This window comes from Vicugna pacos, chromosome 10, assembly GCF_048564905.1.
Source record: "Vicugna pacos chromosome 10, VicPac4, whole genome shotgun sequence".
Classification (NCBI taxonomy): domain Eukaryota; kingdom Metazoa; phylum Chordata; class Mammalia; order Artiodactyla; family Camelidae; genus Vicugna; species Vicugna pacos.
The window spans coordinates 8,808,322-8,827,729 of NC_132996.1; positions in this window are offsets into that span (position 1 = coordinate 8,808,322).

A 19,408-nucleotide genomic window follows, 5' to 3' on the forward strand; every position below is an offset into this window, starting at 1 on the left:
TAGCTAGCCTTTTACAGGATAAAAGTTTGCCAATTCCTGTCCAGAGTCTGGTACAATATTTAGTCAGTTGTCAATAAACATGACATTGATTTGAATATATCCATATGCAGTTACGTAACACAACTGTACTTTAAACTAGACCATGAACATACTATTTTCTAAAAGTTTTATGAAAGGATATTTTACTTTTCTATAAACTTTGAAATAGTCTTTTTTTTGGAATCCCACAGGGTCTAGTTTAATACTACTCTGACAAAGTTGAAAATGTTATTTGAACAGAATGCTGAGTACTATATTTTGTAAATATTTCTATTGGGCTTATTCTATTGGGTTTGTTTTCGAGCAAGATTATGGAACAGATTGGAAATCCAGAAAGTAATATAATTACTCACTTATATTACATGAGAAACGCATGGTGCCTAATGCATAGTTCTCTCACTGAGGTTGCTATCAAAAATGGAGAATGATTTATTTTGTAACTGAAATGCCAGAATAAATTAATATTTACTTTATTCATGAGCAATCAAGATACTTTGTAGTTGGAGTTATAAAAATAAATCACTTCATTTTTCTAAACATCGCATTTGATTATGTGATCTTTAAAATACAAGAACATCAGAAATTCTTCAAAAAATAAAAAAGCAGCCAGTGTTCCAATGAGGTTATTAGGTTGGTTAAGTAGACTTACAAAAACCCTGATCCCTTCTACATATAGATCACAATTCAACTACTGTTTCTCATTATAATAAAAACACCAGTTACTGATTTTCATCATACCTAAAATTGGCAGGACCTGAATTATTGCCAAATATTTTGCTTTGGAATTTTCTTTCCTAGGCCTATTACCTATATCACTTAATTTTTCTCAGAATGCATCAGCAGTTCATAGACTGGGGGACAGAGACAACTTTTAGAATGTTCCTAAATTCCCAGAATATATAGGCAAACTTTTTGTGTATTCTTGACAGTTTCATCAGTTTCTTTGAAGAATCCGTCATGTACAGAATGTTTAGAAACTCTCCAAGGTGATCTCATCCACTGTGACCATTTTTGTGTTAAAATGCCCCAAATCAGTCTTTGGCCTAAATATCTCTTTCGAGTTTCAGACTGATACACATCCTATGGTCTATGTACTTCTCCTCTGGATTGTTCCATGGGCCTGACACTCAACAGTCAATAACAGAACTCATCTTTACCACCTTTAATTCCTTAACTTGTTTTGCTCTTGTGCCTTAGCTCCAGAAGTGATATTAGGCTCCATCCAGTTGCTATCTGCCTAAACTCAAGAGACAAGACTCTTTTTTCCAAATCACATCAATCACAATGCCCTCTCAGTTGCACCTTACTAAGTATGTCTCAGGTTTCATTTAAAATTTCTTTGCAGGGCTAACAAATCTCTGCAAATTCAGGCCTCTGTTTACCACTCCCAGCCTCAGCTGCCAGCATCCTTCACCCTCTACTCCTTACTTTCCACATCATCTTAAGTTATATCTTAGTTCCCTGGAAAGCTTTCATGATTTTCTAAGATTTGGCTGAGTCTCCCTCCTGTTTGTTCTTTTTAAAGCTGTATTTTCATTTATAATGCCTACACTCATTTTTAAGTAAATTTACTCAATAGTGTGCTGGTAGATATTTAAGAACTAGCTCCCTAGAAAGCAAAAGGCTCAGAAAGGTAGCACTTCACAGATTTCCTTGGTGAATCTGATTTCAGACTATCAATGTGACTTTAACTCACTTGCAAAATTCTTGAAAATTTTAGAGTAGTTTTAGATTCACAGCAAAATTGGGCAGGAATTACAGAGTTCCCATAGATGCCCTCTCCCCAAACACACATAACCTCCCTACTGCAAATCTTGAACTACAGTAGTACATTTGTTAGAGTCAGTGAATGTACACTGACCCATCATTATCACCCCATCTATAATTTACATTTAGCTTTCACTCTTGGTGTTGTATGTTTTATGGGTGTTGGTAAATACATGACATCTATCTATGATTATCATATCATACAGAATATTTTCACAGTCCCAAAAATCTTCTCTATTCTGCTTATCCATCCCTCACTCCCCACAACCATGGCAACCATTGATCTTTTTAGTGTCTCCATAGTTTTACTTTTTCCAGAAGGTCATATACTTGGAATAATACAATATGTAGTCTTTTCAAATTGGCTTCTTTTACTTAGTAATATTTATTTAAGTTTTCTCCATGTCTGCTTTTGGCTAGGTAGCTCATTTCTTTTTAGTGCTGAATAATATACCATTTCTAGATGTACCACAGTCTACTTATCCATTCAACTACTGAAGAATATCTTAGCTACCAGGTTTTGGCAATTATGAATAAAGCAGCTATAAACATTCATATGCAATTTTTTGTGTGGACATGCATTTTTAGTTCATTAGAGTAAATACTAAGGTATAAACTACTGGATCATATGATAAGAGTATGTTTCGTTTTAAAAGTGCCAAATTGTCTTCCCATCAGCAATGAATGAGAGTTCTTCCTACTTCATATTATCACCAGCATTTGATTTCTTAAACATTTTGGATTTCAACCATTCTAATGGTTATGTAGTGGTCCCATTGTTTTAATTTACATTTCTCTAGTTGCATACAATGTTAAGTATTTTTTCATAAACTTATTGTCATCTGTATACTTTCTTTATTAAAGTTTCTGTTCAGATCTTTTGTGTAATTTTTGGTTGGTTGTTTTCTTACTGTTGTGTTTTATATATTCTTTATACAATATTCTTTATTTTAGATAACAGTCCTTTATCAGAGATCTTCTGCATATATTTTCTCCCAGCCTGTGGCTTTTCCTCTCATTCTCTTGCCATCTTTCACAGAGCAGAAGTTTTTAACTTTAATGAAGTCCAGGTTATCAGTTCTTTCTTTCATGGATTGTGCCTGTGGTATTGTATCTGAAAAGACATCACCATACCCAGGGTAACCTAAATTTTCTCATATGTTATCTTCTAGGCATTTTATAGTTTTGCTTTTTATTTACATTTATGTTTATAAACTATTTTGAGTTAATTTTGTGAATGGTCTGCCTCTAGATTCTTTTCCTTTTGTATGTAGGTGCCCAGTTATTCTAACACCATTTATTGAGAAGATTATCTGTGCTTCATTGTATTGCCTTTGCCTCCTTGTCAAAAATCATCTACCTTCATTTATGTGGGTCTATTTCTACATTCTCTATCCTGTTCCATTGATGTATTGCATAGATGCAAAAATTCTCAGTGGAATATTAGCAAATCAAGTCCAATAGTGATAAAAAGAATTATACACCATAACTGTAGAATTTAGCCCAGGTACAGAAGGTTCATTAAACATTCAAAAATTAATGCAATCCCTTACCTCAACACACTAAAGAAACAAAAAAGCATATCAATAGATAAAGAAAAAGCATCTGACAAAATCCAACACCTATTCATGATAAAAACTCAGTAAACTAGAAATACAGAATTTCCACACATGATAAAGACATCTACATAAAACCAACAGCAGTGGTTAGACACTTGTTCACTTGTAATATTTAAGGTGCAGTGGTGACCTGTGGTACTCAGCTATTCTGTAGCTCAGTCAGCAATCTCAGAACCCTGAAGAAGGAAAAAGAAAGAAAGAAAAAAAACCAAACAAACGAACAAAAAATATGCCCTGTTTCACTCTGAATACTGCAGTGTAAAGAAAGAAAAGAGAAATGGAAAGCTTGTTCTGTCATGGATATGAGCAGCTATGATACATGAAGAACATTCCATGAAGTATATTTTAAAACCTTGTTAATATTGGGGAGGGCTTACAAGTTGATCTGATGTTTCAGGGCAATGACGATGTGATGTAGTTTCTCTGACCCGGTTTTAAGTGGTAGGATTGTTGTGCATTTAATGTGAAAGGACAGTTTGCAGTGATAAATTAAACAGCCAGTGTGGGCGCCCAGCAGTGCTGAGAACTGGCTACTCTGTCGTAAGCTTAGGAGACACAATTTATGCAACAAATTTCTTGATATGATTCTACTTATAGAAAAGAGTGTATGTGTTTTACATATGGTTTTGCTGTATTATGTTAAAAAGCCCTTTTGACAGGTGTACACTGTTTTGTCTCTGGTGAACACTTGCAGCATGGATTTTATATGCATATGTTATGTGAACCACTAGTAATGTGTATAAATACCAGATGTGGGGAGGTTTTATCTTACAAATGTGATAAGATAAAATAACCCCTGATAGAAACTAAGAAAACTATCAGAATGTTTGACCTCATGACTGATGTTATATAGTTTATGTTAAATACCTACTCATTTAATCAATAAAATATCAAAAGATACAAAAAGTAAAATTCAATTTACAGCATTAATGTTTTGCAAATAATGTTGTTTTATGGAAGCTATATCACCAATATCAGATATATTAGACAGAGGAATTTGTATATTTTATAGTTTCCTTATTTTTACTTGGTTATTTTTATCTTGGAATCATGAATCGTAATTGGACCTTGCTACCTTGCATATTCTTTTGAATTCAACTTAACTGTTTAACAGTGTGCCAAGTGATGATTCAGTCCTCCCAGTTTTTTTTTTATATTCAAATTATTGTGAATCATCTACTGACACATCATGCTAGACATCATTTGGTTTCATCTGGTGATGTTACAACTATAAACACGAAGGCAAATGCTGGCACTAAAATCTGGTAGCTATACTTTGTTATAGCACTACTCATGGTGAAAGAATGTACTCCTTTTTTTTAAATTTTCACTAAAAAATAGAAAATTACACACACACACATATATTCACACTAACAATTCATTAGTCCTGAAGAATTTATCTGAGTCTCTTTCTGAGATATAAAGAACAAAGAAACCAACATTGTACAACCAAAAAAGTACAGTGTAAACTGAGGACTCAACCTTAGGTAAAAATGCTGGTTTAAGCTAATATTAGGTCATGAACATCAGTGCCAAAAACGAGGCCCACACTTACAATAAGAAAACGAGCTGTCCTAACAGAAAAGAGAGCATAGGACAAAAATACTGGTTGTAATGACCTAACTTAATAATTGTAGCTCCAAGAGTCTGGCCTTAAATCTTTTTCAATCAAGACAAAACACAACTCTAATTCTAATGTCTTAAAGGGTCACTGACAGAAGAAACATAAATATTTATATTCATTTCATCCCCAAATCAAAGATGAATATTTCAGAAAATTAAATAGTAGAGGTTAATAAAATTACTGAACTTGTCCAAAAAATCCATACATAAATTACTTCCTTCCTTCTGGCAGGAGAATGGACTTTGTGTTGTGACTCAAGATGACAGCACCAGGCAGTACTGTCTGCATTTCAGACACGTGCAGCAGATGGCATGGCGGCTACTCCATTTACATGAAAATGATCCCATTACCATTTTATTTTCTCTGGCACTGGGATAAGTACAAGGTGCTTTTGATAAACACTGGAAAACATTTTCGTAAATTGGACACTCGACTGAAGTATAAAAGATCCAGTTGACTACAGAAAATACCAATTGCTCTTGACCACGTTTCCACATTTTTCAAAAGAAGAAAAAAATAATCTCTGTACAGAAATTTTTTGAAAAAAAATTACTGAATAAATAATCTTTACTTCAAACCATTATTTAACTCAACATCAGGATATTATTAACACTAGAAAAAGCAATAGAAGGCAATTTTATGGTATTAACAAGGAAAAATATAATTAAATTAAAAATTATTATGAAATTAAATCTCATATATGTGGTTATACTGATTTTTTTCTACTCCATTGTAAGTCAAGTCTTTAGACATAGAAAATATTTATTTCATTTATTAGTTGCTAAATATTTATTGCAGAAATTAACTAGGTTTTTATGTACCTAATCATATAATAGATTCTCTGAAGACAAAATATTTCATATACTTTCTTTAAATCTCTTAATAAATTTTATTATCAAAATCAAAATATTAGCACAGAAAAGATGTATTTGTGCAAATTATGGACAATACTTTTTGTAACTGTGTAAGAAAAATCAGTTTCTTTGACAAATAATTATTTTCATGAATAAAAATCAATTATTTAAAATAATTTTTCTCTAATACAATAACATGATGCCCAAGACAATTTCTAGCTTTCCTCCCTCAAAGAAAGAGACATAGTTAAGCCTTCTATAGACATTATTTCACAGAAATAAGGAATATTAAAAATTTTATCTTATTTTAAGTTTAAAAGTTATCCTATTAAATAAAATATTGACTTGGCTTAAAAATAGAAAATACAATCCTCTGATCATAGAATAAATGGAACAAAAATTCCCACAGACTGGATCTTACAATAAAAGAAATTCAGAATTTTGAGGCTGCATTGAGATAATACATTCTATTTGTTAATCATAGTTTAATTTTCCCTGCTTTCTCTGACTAAAGATTTACTAATAATTAGTTGATTGTGAGGGGAATGAGTATGGATGGAGTATGGTGCTTAGGACAAGAATGAAAAAATGAGGATAATCCTTGAGATATTTTGTTCCAATGATGTGTGATTATGCAGCCAACAGAAAGAAGTCCCACAAGAGGATATACAGATTTGAGGAGAGAAAAAATGATGTACTTACTGTAGGGCATGTTTTGTTGAGGTACCTGTGGGATAGTCATGTAAAGTTATCTGTTAACAGTTGGAAATCTCGGTCTGAAAGTTTAGAAACAATAGATGAGAAGCACTGACGCACAGCATCAAACCATACCTGAGAGCAGATAATGTCAGTCGATAGAATAGTGACCTTACGATGAAAGCAACACAACAGAATCATCCTTGCTTTTTTTTTTTTTTTCCAAGATTTGGGTCCCTGAAACTTTCCTCAGATCTATTTTGGTGATGGATTCAAGAATTGTAAATTTTACCATTTAAATTTCTTTAAATAAGCATTAAAAGTGATCCAATGGATAATGAAGCTTGAGATCCATTGATTTAATTGGGTCATCAATGCAAAGGACAAATAAACAGGCATGAAATAAAGGTCAAAAAGAATGTCAAGAAAATAAGATCACAAAGAACAGGGGGAGAGATCAAGGAGAAAATGGCTAGTAGGGTCAATGCTGCACAGAGGTCAAGTAACAGAAAATCTGAAATTTTTCTACTAGATTCCAAATCCAGCAGTGATTGGTAATCTCATTACAAATAGTATCAGCAAAATTATAGGGGAAAAAAAGAAAGCTGGTGAAGATTGAGGAGCAAGATTACAGAGAAGTTGAAAAAACAAACATGAATTTCTTTTTCCACAAATTTTACCGTGAAGGAAAATTTTAAATAACATACTACGCAGAACAGAAAGCAAGGTGAAGTGAGGGTTTTTCTTTTATTTTTAAGGTTGAAGGAGCTTATTCAAATAAACTAAATAATATGCATTTTTCTTGTTAATGTGACATCAAGCAATCATTTAAACAGTTCATCCCTTTTATAACTCATAATTCTGCACTGTAGTCCCTGGTTCATAAGAGTATACTCAAATGAACCTGTAATTTCCCCTCATTATAAAGATGGAGGTTATAAAAGATGCTGGAACTCACATATTATTGAAAAACAACCTAGTAGAAGGGACTCCAGTTTTTAAAATGCTGACAAATATTTAAGCAATCATTACCACCCAGTTTACTATAAATCTAGTGGACACCATGTTGAGTTCCCTGATGTGTGAGTAAGTCCCTGTAAGTAATTCAACACACATACCCTGAGAGCAAGGTAGGTCTCAGAAAGGTAGCTACAACATAAAAGTATGTCTGGTTGTCACTTATTAATGAGGCCAACAATCCCAGAAGCACGTGAGTCTTTTATGAAAGGTTCCACTGAATGCTTTATGCTATTGAGTTTTTTGCTCAGTACAGACAATTTGGGAATAAGCAAATAAAAAGTCGATGTTGTCTTCAAGTAATCATTTTTCTGGTGCTTAATTCCCTCTGCCACTATATTTTTTTTATTGTGTTTGGGCATTGAGGGTAGGAATAATTAAAAGGATTTTCATTTTCTGTGCTCACTGTGTCTGGAAAGCATCAAATTAATGTTAAAATAAAAAGGTTTTCCTGAGTTGACGCTTGTTGAAGAAGCAGGGGAGGGAGGCTTTTGTCAAAAGTCTCTTTGTGTTTGTATCTGTTATCCAAATAATGGCAAGGACTCCATTGTTTTGAACATTTGCTATCCATACTTAAATTAGCAAACATATGCAAGGCCATTCAAACTTGAGGGGAAAAAAAATTCTTTATTTGGGATCTTCATAGAAGTTGATTGAAAGCTTGGATGGATTAATTACTATGCAGCATTTTCATATAGATGAGGCCAGGGAAACTAAACTGCTTAAATATGAGATGTTCTTGTTCCTCTGCCATCCGTGTACCTCAACACTCAAGATTTTGGAAAGCATGTGTTTGCCGTGTGGGATTCTAGTGCATTTGATCTTCGCCTGTGCTTTAACTGTTAACAAGAAAATGCTCATTGTTGTCATTTTATTATTCTTAGTTGTAGCAGTGATAAAGCTAACTCACTCTTACTGGACAATGCTAATCCTGGCCATGGTGCTAAGTATTTTATTGCAGTGTTTAATTTAATACTTGTTGTACAACATTTAATCTTTTTGTTTTAATGATGAAGGAACTAAAGAACAAATACATTAAATAACTTGTCCAAGATACACAGCTCATACCAGGCAGAATAAAGATTAAGACTAATTTTGTCTCGACATTGAACTTGAGCTCTTACCCCTCTGTTGCTTACTGTTTCTGCTTGAATGTGGTATAAAATCCAGCCCAGCATGACCTTGTGAGATGCCTACACCGGTGGGAAATGCAATGCCATAATCTCTTGCACATGACAAAGATCATCATTATCTTAGGCTGTTTCTTCAGTCATTTCTAAGCCATAATTAACAAATATAGGCTAACCTGTTTAAATATACAATGCTGATGACCAAAAAAAAGAATTTTTGTTAAGAAAATATATATTCTCATATAGATACAGTTCCCCTGAGAAAATGACATATAACACTAAGACTTTATGTCAAGACCTGGGGCTTAGAACACAAAAATTAATACTTATAAATATTTCATAATGAGATGAAAGAAAGAACAGACTCCTAGTTGAATTATCTGTTACCCTGGATTGAAAATCTAGATTTCCAATCCATATGTCATTAAAACAAATAACAGCAACAACAGATCAATGAGAAATTAAACTACTCCAAGTCATACCAAATGAAATATCTTAGTAGAATATTTTGTTCTGACTCATCACCTGCTGATTTATTTGCGCAAAGAAAGAAGAGAGACTATTCTTAGCTTTTAGTCTTGACCTACTCTTCTCTCCTTCCTTCTGTTGTTGTAGAAGGAGTGGAGTAATCATACTTAAATTTGTCCTTATCTAGTGCTGGTGCCAAAAGTGTTTGTAAGAAAATAGGTTATTAGATTTTAAAAATAGTGTTTTTGTTTGAATATCTTCAGAAATAAATATTCAAGGGAAGGGATTCATTTGGGGTATGAAGGAGAACTCTGATAGGGGAGTGGAAAATGAGACAAGAAAAGGCAGCCACAAAAGGGTATGTTACCAAGTCAGCTACCTCTGTGGGCACCTGGAGATTAATGTTGCCAGGAAACTTCCAGAAGCAAAGCAAAGAACACTTGGCTGAGATTTATCTCATCTGAAGCATGAGAGAACTCAAGAATTTATAAACCAACTTTCATAAGTCACTGCTGGGAGGTGGTTGGGGTGGGAGGTAGCGATGTTAATAAAGCTCTCTGCTTTCTTTCCTTAGGGAAGATTTACTCCAAAGAAGGTAGAGGTTCTTGCAGACAATTGCCTTTATGAATTTTGTTTACCAAAGCTTAAAACCATTGGAGAGATTATGATTGGTATCTTGAGCATGTGGCAAGCAAGGTCCAGAATCAAGAGAAAGTCTTAAAAGAAATGCTAGAGCTAGAAGTTAGCAATTAAGTTGCAGTGAGGTGGTAAGGACTAGAAGATAAGGGACAGGGCACCAACAGTATCTACTACAGTTACGGTAAAATTTCATATGCAAAATAGTAATATGTAGGGTACTCTGTTTTTTTTTTTATTAAGAGATATAGTATATGTGAACGTAGAATTTAGAAAGTGATCAATTAGTTTAATTTCCTTCATCATTCTTTTCCCCACCTTTTCTAACTCTGCACCTCATGAAATTGAATGGAATTAGAGAAATTTTTGTTAATTGATCCAGTATTTCTTAAATCTTTAGTTCCTTCTCAATTCTTAACAAAAATTAAGCTGATTTCTGAGATCTTGGGGAACTGATAGTCTAGTTAAAGTCCCACTATAATTAGAAAATTGTATCTCTTTTCTGTGAAGCTCACATCCACCTGTATTTCTGATTCAAACTGAGATGTCCTTAAGGTATCAAGATGATGCATGGGAGATTCAGTTACAACAACTTTAACTGCATTAAAGAAAAATCCAAATAGCTTATTTTTGATAGTAAGTAAATTTACTGTTGAAAATTTCCTTGTTTCTGCCTCTTTCCTTAAAAATGGTGATTTGAACTGTGTTGCATCCCAGAAGACACCTGGTGCGGTGTCTGAGGGATCAGGGAACACAAGGACTCTGTGAGATATATTGTGCAGGTACCTTAATAACTTGCTGTAAAAAAAAAAAAAAGTCAAAGATTGTCACTGGAAATGCAGTTGATCAAGCATTGACATTGGACTTCTCTCTGTTTTTGACCCTAGATAGTCAAATAATTTACAAGGAGCAGGGTATTTATGTGACAGAATATAGCTCAAAGGTTAGTCTTTAACGATGATTATAAGACAGTGCAGTCAGTGCTGTTTCCACTTAGACGGTAAATTTACATCATACGCTGTATTTAAAAGGCAGTTTGGTGGGACAGGTGGCCATTGACACTTCTAACTGGACTACTTGCAAGTCAAAACTATTTTCACAATTAAAACAAAAGGAACATGAAAACATTTTCATTTAAATACATTTTTCATTTCTTTAACTAATGATTTTTCTTCTGATGAAAAAAAAATCCCCAGTCTAATGTGTATAGCTATTTCTGTATGTGTGTGTGTCTAAACCTTTTGTCATAGAGCCACATTCGGGGTAAGAAACCAGAAATTGTTCGTTACACTTGTAAAAGATGTTTTGTTATTTTGTGTGAGATGCTTTGCTGCAAAAATGTGGATATGAGAACAATATTACACTATGTCCTTTTCATAAAGGACAATGAGGAGGAAACCTAAAGGATAAATTCCAACATGACCTAAGAAAGGAAGAAAAATTGACTCGTGACTTAAGGGTGTGCCACTGTTACTGGTTTATGCTCTGTCTCACTCTGTACTATTGTGAATGTAAACTACATAGCCAGAATGTTAGTTTATTTGAGGGCAAAATAAAGTTCTAGACTTGAATCAAAACACTGGCATAGATCCTAACCAAACCAGCAGGCACAGATTCCAAGGGAAAAAGGTCAGTGTTTTGTTTATATTACTTATATACTTACTAACTTTTGTACTTAGAAAAATTTGCCCTTTGGAATAAAATCACCTCAGAGTGCAAGTATGGATTAATGGCATTTAATTAAATGTTTTATTTCAATTTAATTAAATGACCCATGTTTAATAAACATTTGAGAGTAAGTTAGCAAATCAGAGTTCCACAAACTGGATGCAGAAGCTTGCACCACTAGGTGGTTCAGGCATGAAGTGAAACATCCAGTAACTGGGCTCTTTAAGAATAATCTAAGTCCAAAATGACTACATTTCTAGCACAGTGCACTCCCTGTCAAGTGTAGGCACTTAAAGATCAAATGAATAAATGATGAAACATTTTTGTTTTGTATTTAATTTGCTGAAAATGTTTTTTTTTCTTTAGTTGATATTGAATCATTTGTTAGAAAACATCACTTAATTTTAAGATTTTTACGTTACACACTTCAATAATAATAAGACTTTGAATCATTCAACCTGCACTCTTCCTAGTTCTGGGTTCTTTTCACAGGTGAAGAAGGGAGCCATTGTGAGTATAATTTGGAGTCTTAGAGACTCAGTAAGTTCATCAGTGAAGGGAAAAAAGTATCTGTAAAAGGCAGAAAACTGTTAGGTCAAATAGCTTCAAGGGCAGATTTTGCTGACCTGGCTTGTGGTCCTGAAAGTGTCTCTATATATCTATATCATCTTTATATTTATTGGAAGACACTGTGAGATATGAGAGAGTTGTTTTGCTTCATTTTATTTTCCTCTACATATATATATATATTTTTAAGTGTCTCTCTTCCCTATTTAGGCAATTGTCTTTTTTGTGCCTGAGGGAAGATTTGTGACTTGGCAGATTGCAGAGGTACCTATAGGCACTTGTCTTTCTGGATTTTGTTTACAAATGTTTAAAGCCATTGAGGAGATTATGATTCAATTTGTGTTCAAAGTCTAGTAAAACTGATTTTGAGAAACAGAGAAGGAAATGACTATAAAAGAAACATTAAAAAAAAGAGGAGTAATTTATACCAGATTAAGAATATCCCCTTGGAGCGGAGATAAGCGATTTTAGGAATGGGAAGTTGGGTTAGGACTCTGGGACTTTAAGAATCCCAGCAACACCAAAAATGTACCTCAATTACCACGCGAAGGCAACAGAGCTGGTGGAATTGAGGGGACCGGGTGGACCAAAATGAAGGATTTTTAGGGGTTTAATCTGATTATCAACCATTACAGGAATGGGAAGGAGGCAAGAGACATAGCAAATGATGATTGAAGTTAAGTGCCCTATATGCCTACATGTGTAATATAGAGAGGCTTAAAGGGTCCAATTTCACTGCACAGGATTTTTATTTCTGTTCTGTCCTAATCATTTGTTTCTTCCTGTCTCGTGTATCATAATCGTCACATATAAACATTCGATGACTATTTAAAACTCCCTTTCTTCCAAGCTTTCCAGCTATTTCTCTGATCCCTTCCACATTATTTCCTAAGGCAATCACCACTTGCTTTCTCCACATCCATATCTTCCTTTTGCTTGCAACCTACCTTAGTCTGACTCCTGTTGATACCACTCATTCACTTTCCACATGTCAACAACACAAGGATTTTCAGTTCTCTCTTTTTATCTGAACAGAACTTTGAGCACTGTCCCACAAATTAGACCCTTGTTCCTTCTGGAAATACACTAACACCAAATACTCCTAATTTTCTTCCTTTCTACCATTTCCTTCCTAAATTCCTTAGTTACCTCCTCTTTCTTGGTCAAATCTTCTAGTTATTTTAACTACCTTATGTTTTCTTCACTTTTTCCTTTTTATTTTGGACTTGTAATACTATGAAGATGTTCTAGCTAATAAGCATCTGTTCCCATGAGAAAAATGGTCCCATGGGCTGTAAGCTAATGATAGCACCTGACCTCTTTGGGGTTTTCTTATCATGTTACCAATGTACAAAGAAGGGTATTACTTTATTGACTGGAGGGATCAAACTGACTATGAAAGGAAAATAGAACTGATGATTAACCTATGGAACACAGAGGATTCAGCCTAGATTTAGAGAATTCTCCAGTCACCTACTTAAACTCTGTTATTTCAGAGTATGTTATAAAGATAACAGAGAGCAATTTAACAAGGTAGGATTAGAAATGGCTCCGACCCTAAGATCTTCTCAGAATGAAAAGATCACTCCAGTAAGAAAAGTACCCCAACCTGCAGAAAAGCTGGCTGACAGCAAAGGGAGCGCTGGGTTGGGTAGTCACAGAAGAGTGCTAACTAAGACCTATATCCAGATGCAGACATGACTGCCTTAATAGCTATGTAATTTTCTTCCTTGATTTGTTATTTCTGTTTAAATATATCAACCAATTCCTCTCTCCACTTCTTTTCTTACTAGTTAGTATGAGGTCCTAGTGTTGGCTAACCCCCATCATTTCTAAATTTTATTTTTATTGAAACTTTTTATTCAAGTATAGTTGATGTTCAAAATTATATAAAGTTACAAGTGTACAATAGAGTGATTCACAGTTTTGCAGATTCTACTCACAAATTCACAAACTTATAGTTATTATAAAATATTGTCTATATTCCCTGTGTTGTACAATCTATTACTGTAGTTTATTTTTACATAATAGCTTGTATCTCTCAATCCCCTGCTGCTTCCCATTGACTCTCCCCACTACCCTCTTGCCACTGGTAGCCACTGGTTTGTTCTCTATATCTGTGAACCTGCTTTTTTGTTATATCCGCTAGTTTGTTGTATTTTTCAGATTCCACATGTAAGTGGTATCATACGGTATTTGTCTGACTTATTTCACTTAGCATAAAACCCTCCAAGTCCATTCATGTTGTTTCAAACGCTAAATTTCATTCCTTTCAATGGCTGAGTAATATTCCATTTCTTCTTTATCCACCTCTTCTTTATCTATCCATCTATTTTTTATCTCTTTTTTAAATTAATGTATTTATTTACAATATCATATTTTTCAAATTGAAGTATAATTGATGTACAATATTATATGTTACAGGTATTTGATACAGTAACTCTCAATTTTTAAAGTTTATACTCCATTTATGGTTATTATAAAATATTAGCTCTATTGTCCATGTTGTACAATACATCGTTGTAGCTTATTTTATACCTGACAGTTTGCACCTCTTAATCCTCCACCTGCTTCTTGCCCCTCCCCCTTCCCTCTCCCCACTGGTAACTGCCAGTTCCTTCTCTACATCTGAGTCTGTTTCTTTTCTGTTATATTCACTTGTTTGTTGTTGTTGTTGTTGTTTTAGATTCTTCATGTAAGTGATATCACAGTTTGCTTTCTAAGTTAAAGAACTCACATATAATTGTGACTAATCTAGACAAGGAATGAATATCACTGAGATGTATGCATTGACTTATGGACCATTGGAGTTCGCCTTTATGGGAGGAAACACAGTTACACTCATTTTTTCAAAGGATAGTAGCATTATGTAAGGCAAAGATACAATATTGTTTTTTCCATAAATGAACTTTGAGAAATAATGCATGTAAAACTGCCTGTATTTATTTGAAATGTGCAGTTTGATCCATTTTGACAGTTGTGTACATTTATGAAAGTATACTCATAGACCCACAAATCTATATTTTTTTAGAAGTTTAATCACAACGGGAGTACTTTTCAGGCCTGTTTGCAGTCCGTCTGTCCTTCTGCCCACACCCAGGGACAGCCATCTGACTGCTTCTTGTAGGCATACTTTAGTTTGCGTTTTCTAGAATCTTATATATGTAACCATTTAATATGTAATTTGTGTGTCTAGCTTCTTTTACTCATCATGGTAATGTTGATATTTATCCATGTTACTGTATCAGTAGTTTGTAGCTTTTACTTCTAAGTAACTTTCTGTTGTCTACAACACAATTTATCTGTTGATCTGTTGATGGACATTTGAGTTGTTTCTCATTTTTCAGCTATGGAGAATAAAGCTGCTATCAATATTTTCAGATAATTCTTTATACAGATATTTGTTTTCATCTCTATTGGTAAGAACCAAGGAGTAAAATGTCTTTTTTGTATGGTAGGTTGACATTAAACTTCTGAATAAACTGCTTTCCAAAGTGATTGTCTCATTTTATATCCCATAAGCAGTGTATGAATGTTCTAATTATTCCACATCCTCATCAACACTTGGTATAGTCAGATTTTTCTCTTTTCTTTTTGCCTTTTTCCCCTCTTTTTTCTTTTTCTCCTTTTTCTTTCTTTTTTTTTTTTTTTTGCTATTTTAATGCATGTGAATTTAAATCTCATTGTGGTTTTATGGTTTTAATTCCTATTTTTCTAATGACAAAAGATGCTCATTTTTTCATGTGCTATTAGCCATTTCTATATATATTGTGGTGAATTTACTCAGATCCTGTGCACATTTTGGTATCATGGTGTTTTTGTTCTTATTATTAGGAGTTTTTAGTGTTCTTAATATATTCAAGACACTTGTTCTTCATCACTTGTGTGTATTGCTAATATTTTCTTCTTTTCTATAGCTTCCATCTTTGTGTCCTTAATGGCATCTTTCTGAGGGTTTTTAACTATCGTGAAGTCTAATTGTATCACTTTTTTTTAATTCTTAGTGCTTTTTATGTGTCCTAAACACACAAAACATTTGCCTATTCCAAGACTGCTGGAATGTTTTCTAAGTTTTCTTTTAGATGTTTAACAGTTTCACCCTTTATCATTAAGCCTCCGATCCATTTTGAATTATATTTTGTTTACAGTGTGATGTATAGTTTGATCTTAATGTTTATTTTCATATGCATACCTAGTTTTTCTAGCAAAATTTGTAGGAAAAAAACCTTCTTTTCGTCATTGAATTATTTTGTAATCTTGGTCAAAAACATAATTTTCTAATACATGAGTATCTACTTCTGGGTTTTCTATCATGTTTCAATGATGTATATTTCTATCTTTCTTTCCCTTACCACACTGTCTTGATTGTTCTAATATAAAAATACTTAATCGAATCTGGTAATGTAAGACCTCCAACTATGTTCTTTTAAAAGTCACTTTGGTCATTCTTGGCCATTTACATTTCCATATGAATTCTAGAACTAACTTGACAGGTAGTATGTAAGGAAAAAGCCTACTGGAATTTTGGTTGAGGTTGCATCGAACCTCCACATCAATTTGAAAAATAAGTGACATCTTTATAATAGTGAGTCCTTCTATTCCAAAAACAAAGTATATGTCTCCATTTATTTAAGTATTTTTAAGTTTCTGTCAGCAATATTCTACAGTTTTTAGTGACAAGATTTAGCATGTGCTCTGTTAAATTTGTTCATAAATATTTTATGGACTTTAAAATGTTATTTTGAATCACATTGCTTTTTAAAAAAAAACTTGTCTTTTATTGCTTGCTGCTACTGTGCAAAATACAATTAATATTTTATATTAACATGAATCCTGTGACCTTACTATATTCAAGTATTAATTGTAAAAGGAATTTTGTGTATTCCTGAGGATTCTCTCCTGAGATGATCATACTGTCTAAAATAGAGATAGTTACTTTATTCTTAGAACCCTTTACTTTAATCTTGCCTTATTGAAATGGCGAAGACACCCAGAACAATGTAGTATATATGTGGTAAAAGCATAAGGGACTCCTGGGGTAAAAGCAGGCATCCTCGTATTGTTATTTTTACTGGTCCGTTTTTCTGGATATTTATACATGGATAAAATAAAATAGTTGGATTTGAATGTATCAGGTATCATTAGATGAAGCTCAGTACCTTCTCAGAATGTCTAAGCTTTTCTCCATACCTCAAGAATCAAAATGTAGATAAAGGGATTTTTCCAGGCTTCTACATCAGCAGGAAATCTGGTCAGATTTCAGTGGTGAGGAATAGGATGCAAAATTGGAAAGGCATTGTTTTCGGCCTGTATATTTGTATTCCCTGAAACTTCGTACACTGGGGCTCTTTCCCCAAATGTGGTGGTATTTGGAGATGAGAACTTTGAAAGATAATTCGGGTTAAATAAGGTCATGAGGGTGTGGCCTTCATTATGGGATCGGTGGATTTATAAGACGCAGGGAGATTGATTTCTCTCTGGGTATGAGGACCAGAGAGAGAAGGCAAGTCAGACAAGGGCTCTCAGGAGGCACTGAATCAGCCAGAATCTTGATCTTGAATTTCCCAGCCCCAAGAACTATGAGAATAAATGTCTGTAGTTTAAGGCATCGAATCTATGCCATTTTGTTACAGCAGTCCAAGCAGGTTAAGCCAGGCAGAACCAGAGGAAACATTATTTACTGGTAGCTACTTTTGGTAGGTAGCAGAAATTATTATTGACTTTTAGCAGCTCCCAAACAATTTGAAAATCATCTCTTCTGCACTTCAGGCAGGTGGAATCTGTGGGATGGCATCCTTGAACTCTCTGCGTTATCAGATTTCCTGAAAACCCCTTTGTTCTCCTTTGTTCTCTCAGCCTTCCTATTAATTTTTTAAGTTTCTATTTGCCCATATTAAATCTCTTCTTACCAAAATATCTATAGGATTTAAATTTTCCAAACCCACTGATATATTTCCACACACAAAATAGTACCTGGGAAGTTCATTCTCTTCCATCAAGCATACAACAGCCTAAATGATGGGCGTGTGCGTAATAATGAGGAAGACACGTAAGTCACTTCAGCAGACTCATACTTGGACATCAGTGGAATGATGCACCTTGCTCATCCCTTGTTGAATGGGGTTTCTCTTTTTATTATCTGGGGTGGACGGGGAAGGAAGAGGCATTTCTGGGCTTCTGATGTTTGTTAAAATAATGCCTACATATAAGAAAATCTAATTTACAAATAACTAGCTTGTGAATTACTTTTCAAAACATGCTCTTTTGGTGATATTGAAATAGTCTTTTAATTACTATATAACCCTTTGCAATAGACTAAATAATATATTATGGACAGTTGAGTAGACACGAATACAACCCAGTCATTCAGGCACTCTTAATTCTACATTTCCTGTCAGACTAATCTTCTTAAATGAGTTCTAATTATAATGCTGTTCAGCCTCCCAAAACTTAATTGGCTTTCCATTCTATACACAAACACATACACTCATACATATATCCCTCACACACAAAATGTACAACTCCTTACCCTGATTAATAAGATGCTCTTGAATAACCATTGATCTGATTTAGTTTACCATTTTTAAATATTCCACCCCTTTTCATGTACTCCCAATTGAATGAATGACTAGCTATTCTCCTAACCCCTTGTACTATTCCCTAACTTTAGGGTCTTGCCCAAAATATCCTTCATCATAAAATAATTATGTGAAAATTCCACTTATTATTTTTGTTGTAACTTAAAAGTCATCACTTTTTTGTATTGAAGTACAGTCAGTTACAGTGTGTCAATTTCTGGCATACAGCAAAATGACCCAGTCATGCATATACATACATATATTCGTTTTCATATTCTTTTTCATTAAAGGAAAAAAATCAAAGTCCTAATCAAAAAACATTAGGCAGGAATAATTATCTCTTACTTGGGAAAAAGTTGGCCATTTTGTGATATTCAGGCCTTCGACTGATTGGATGAGGCCCACCCACATCAGGGAGGACAATCTGCTTTGCTTAGTTTACTGACTCAAAGCTTAACCTCAATCAGTATCACTCTCACAGAAACATCCATAATGTCTGAGCAAATATCGAGTCACCCCACACCCCAAGCTGATTAACACTCACACTAAGTAAGCAGGGATAAAGGTTTACTCCTGGATGTTGATACTCACTGGTCAAAGGGTGGGACAAGGAGAGAAGAGAACCAGGGTGTACCTCACATTCTTCAGGTCAAAGAGGTCTCTCAGGAAACCCTAAAGCATGCACTAGGTAAAAGGGCAGACATTTAAACATCTATCATATTCAGAGGGCACCAGCACTAAGTCA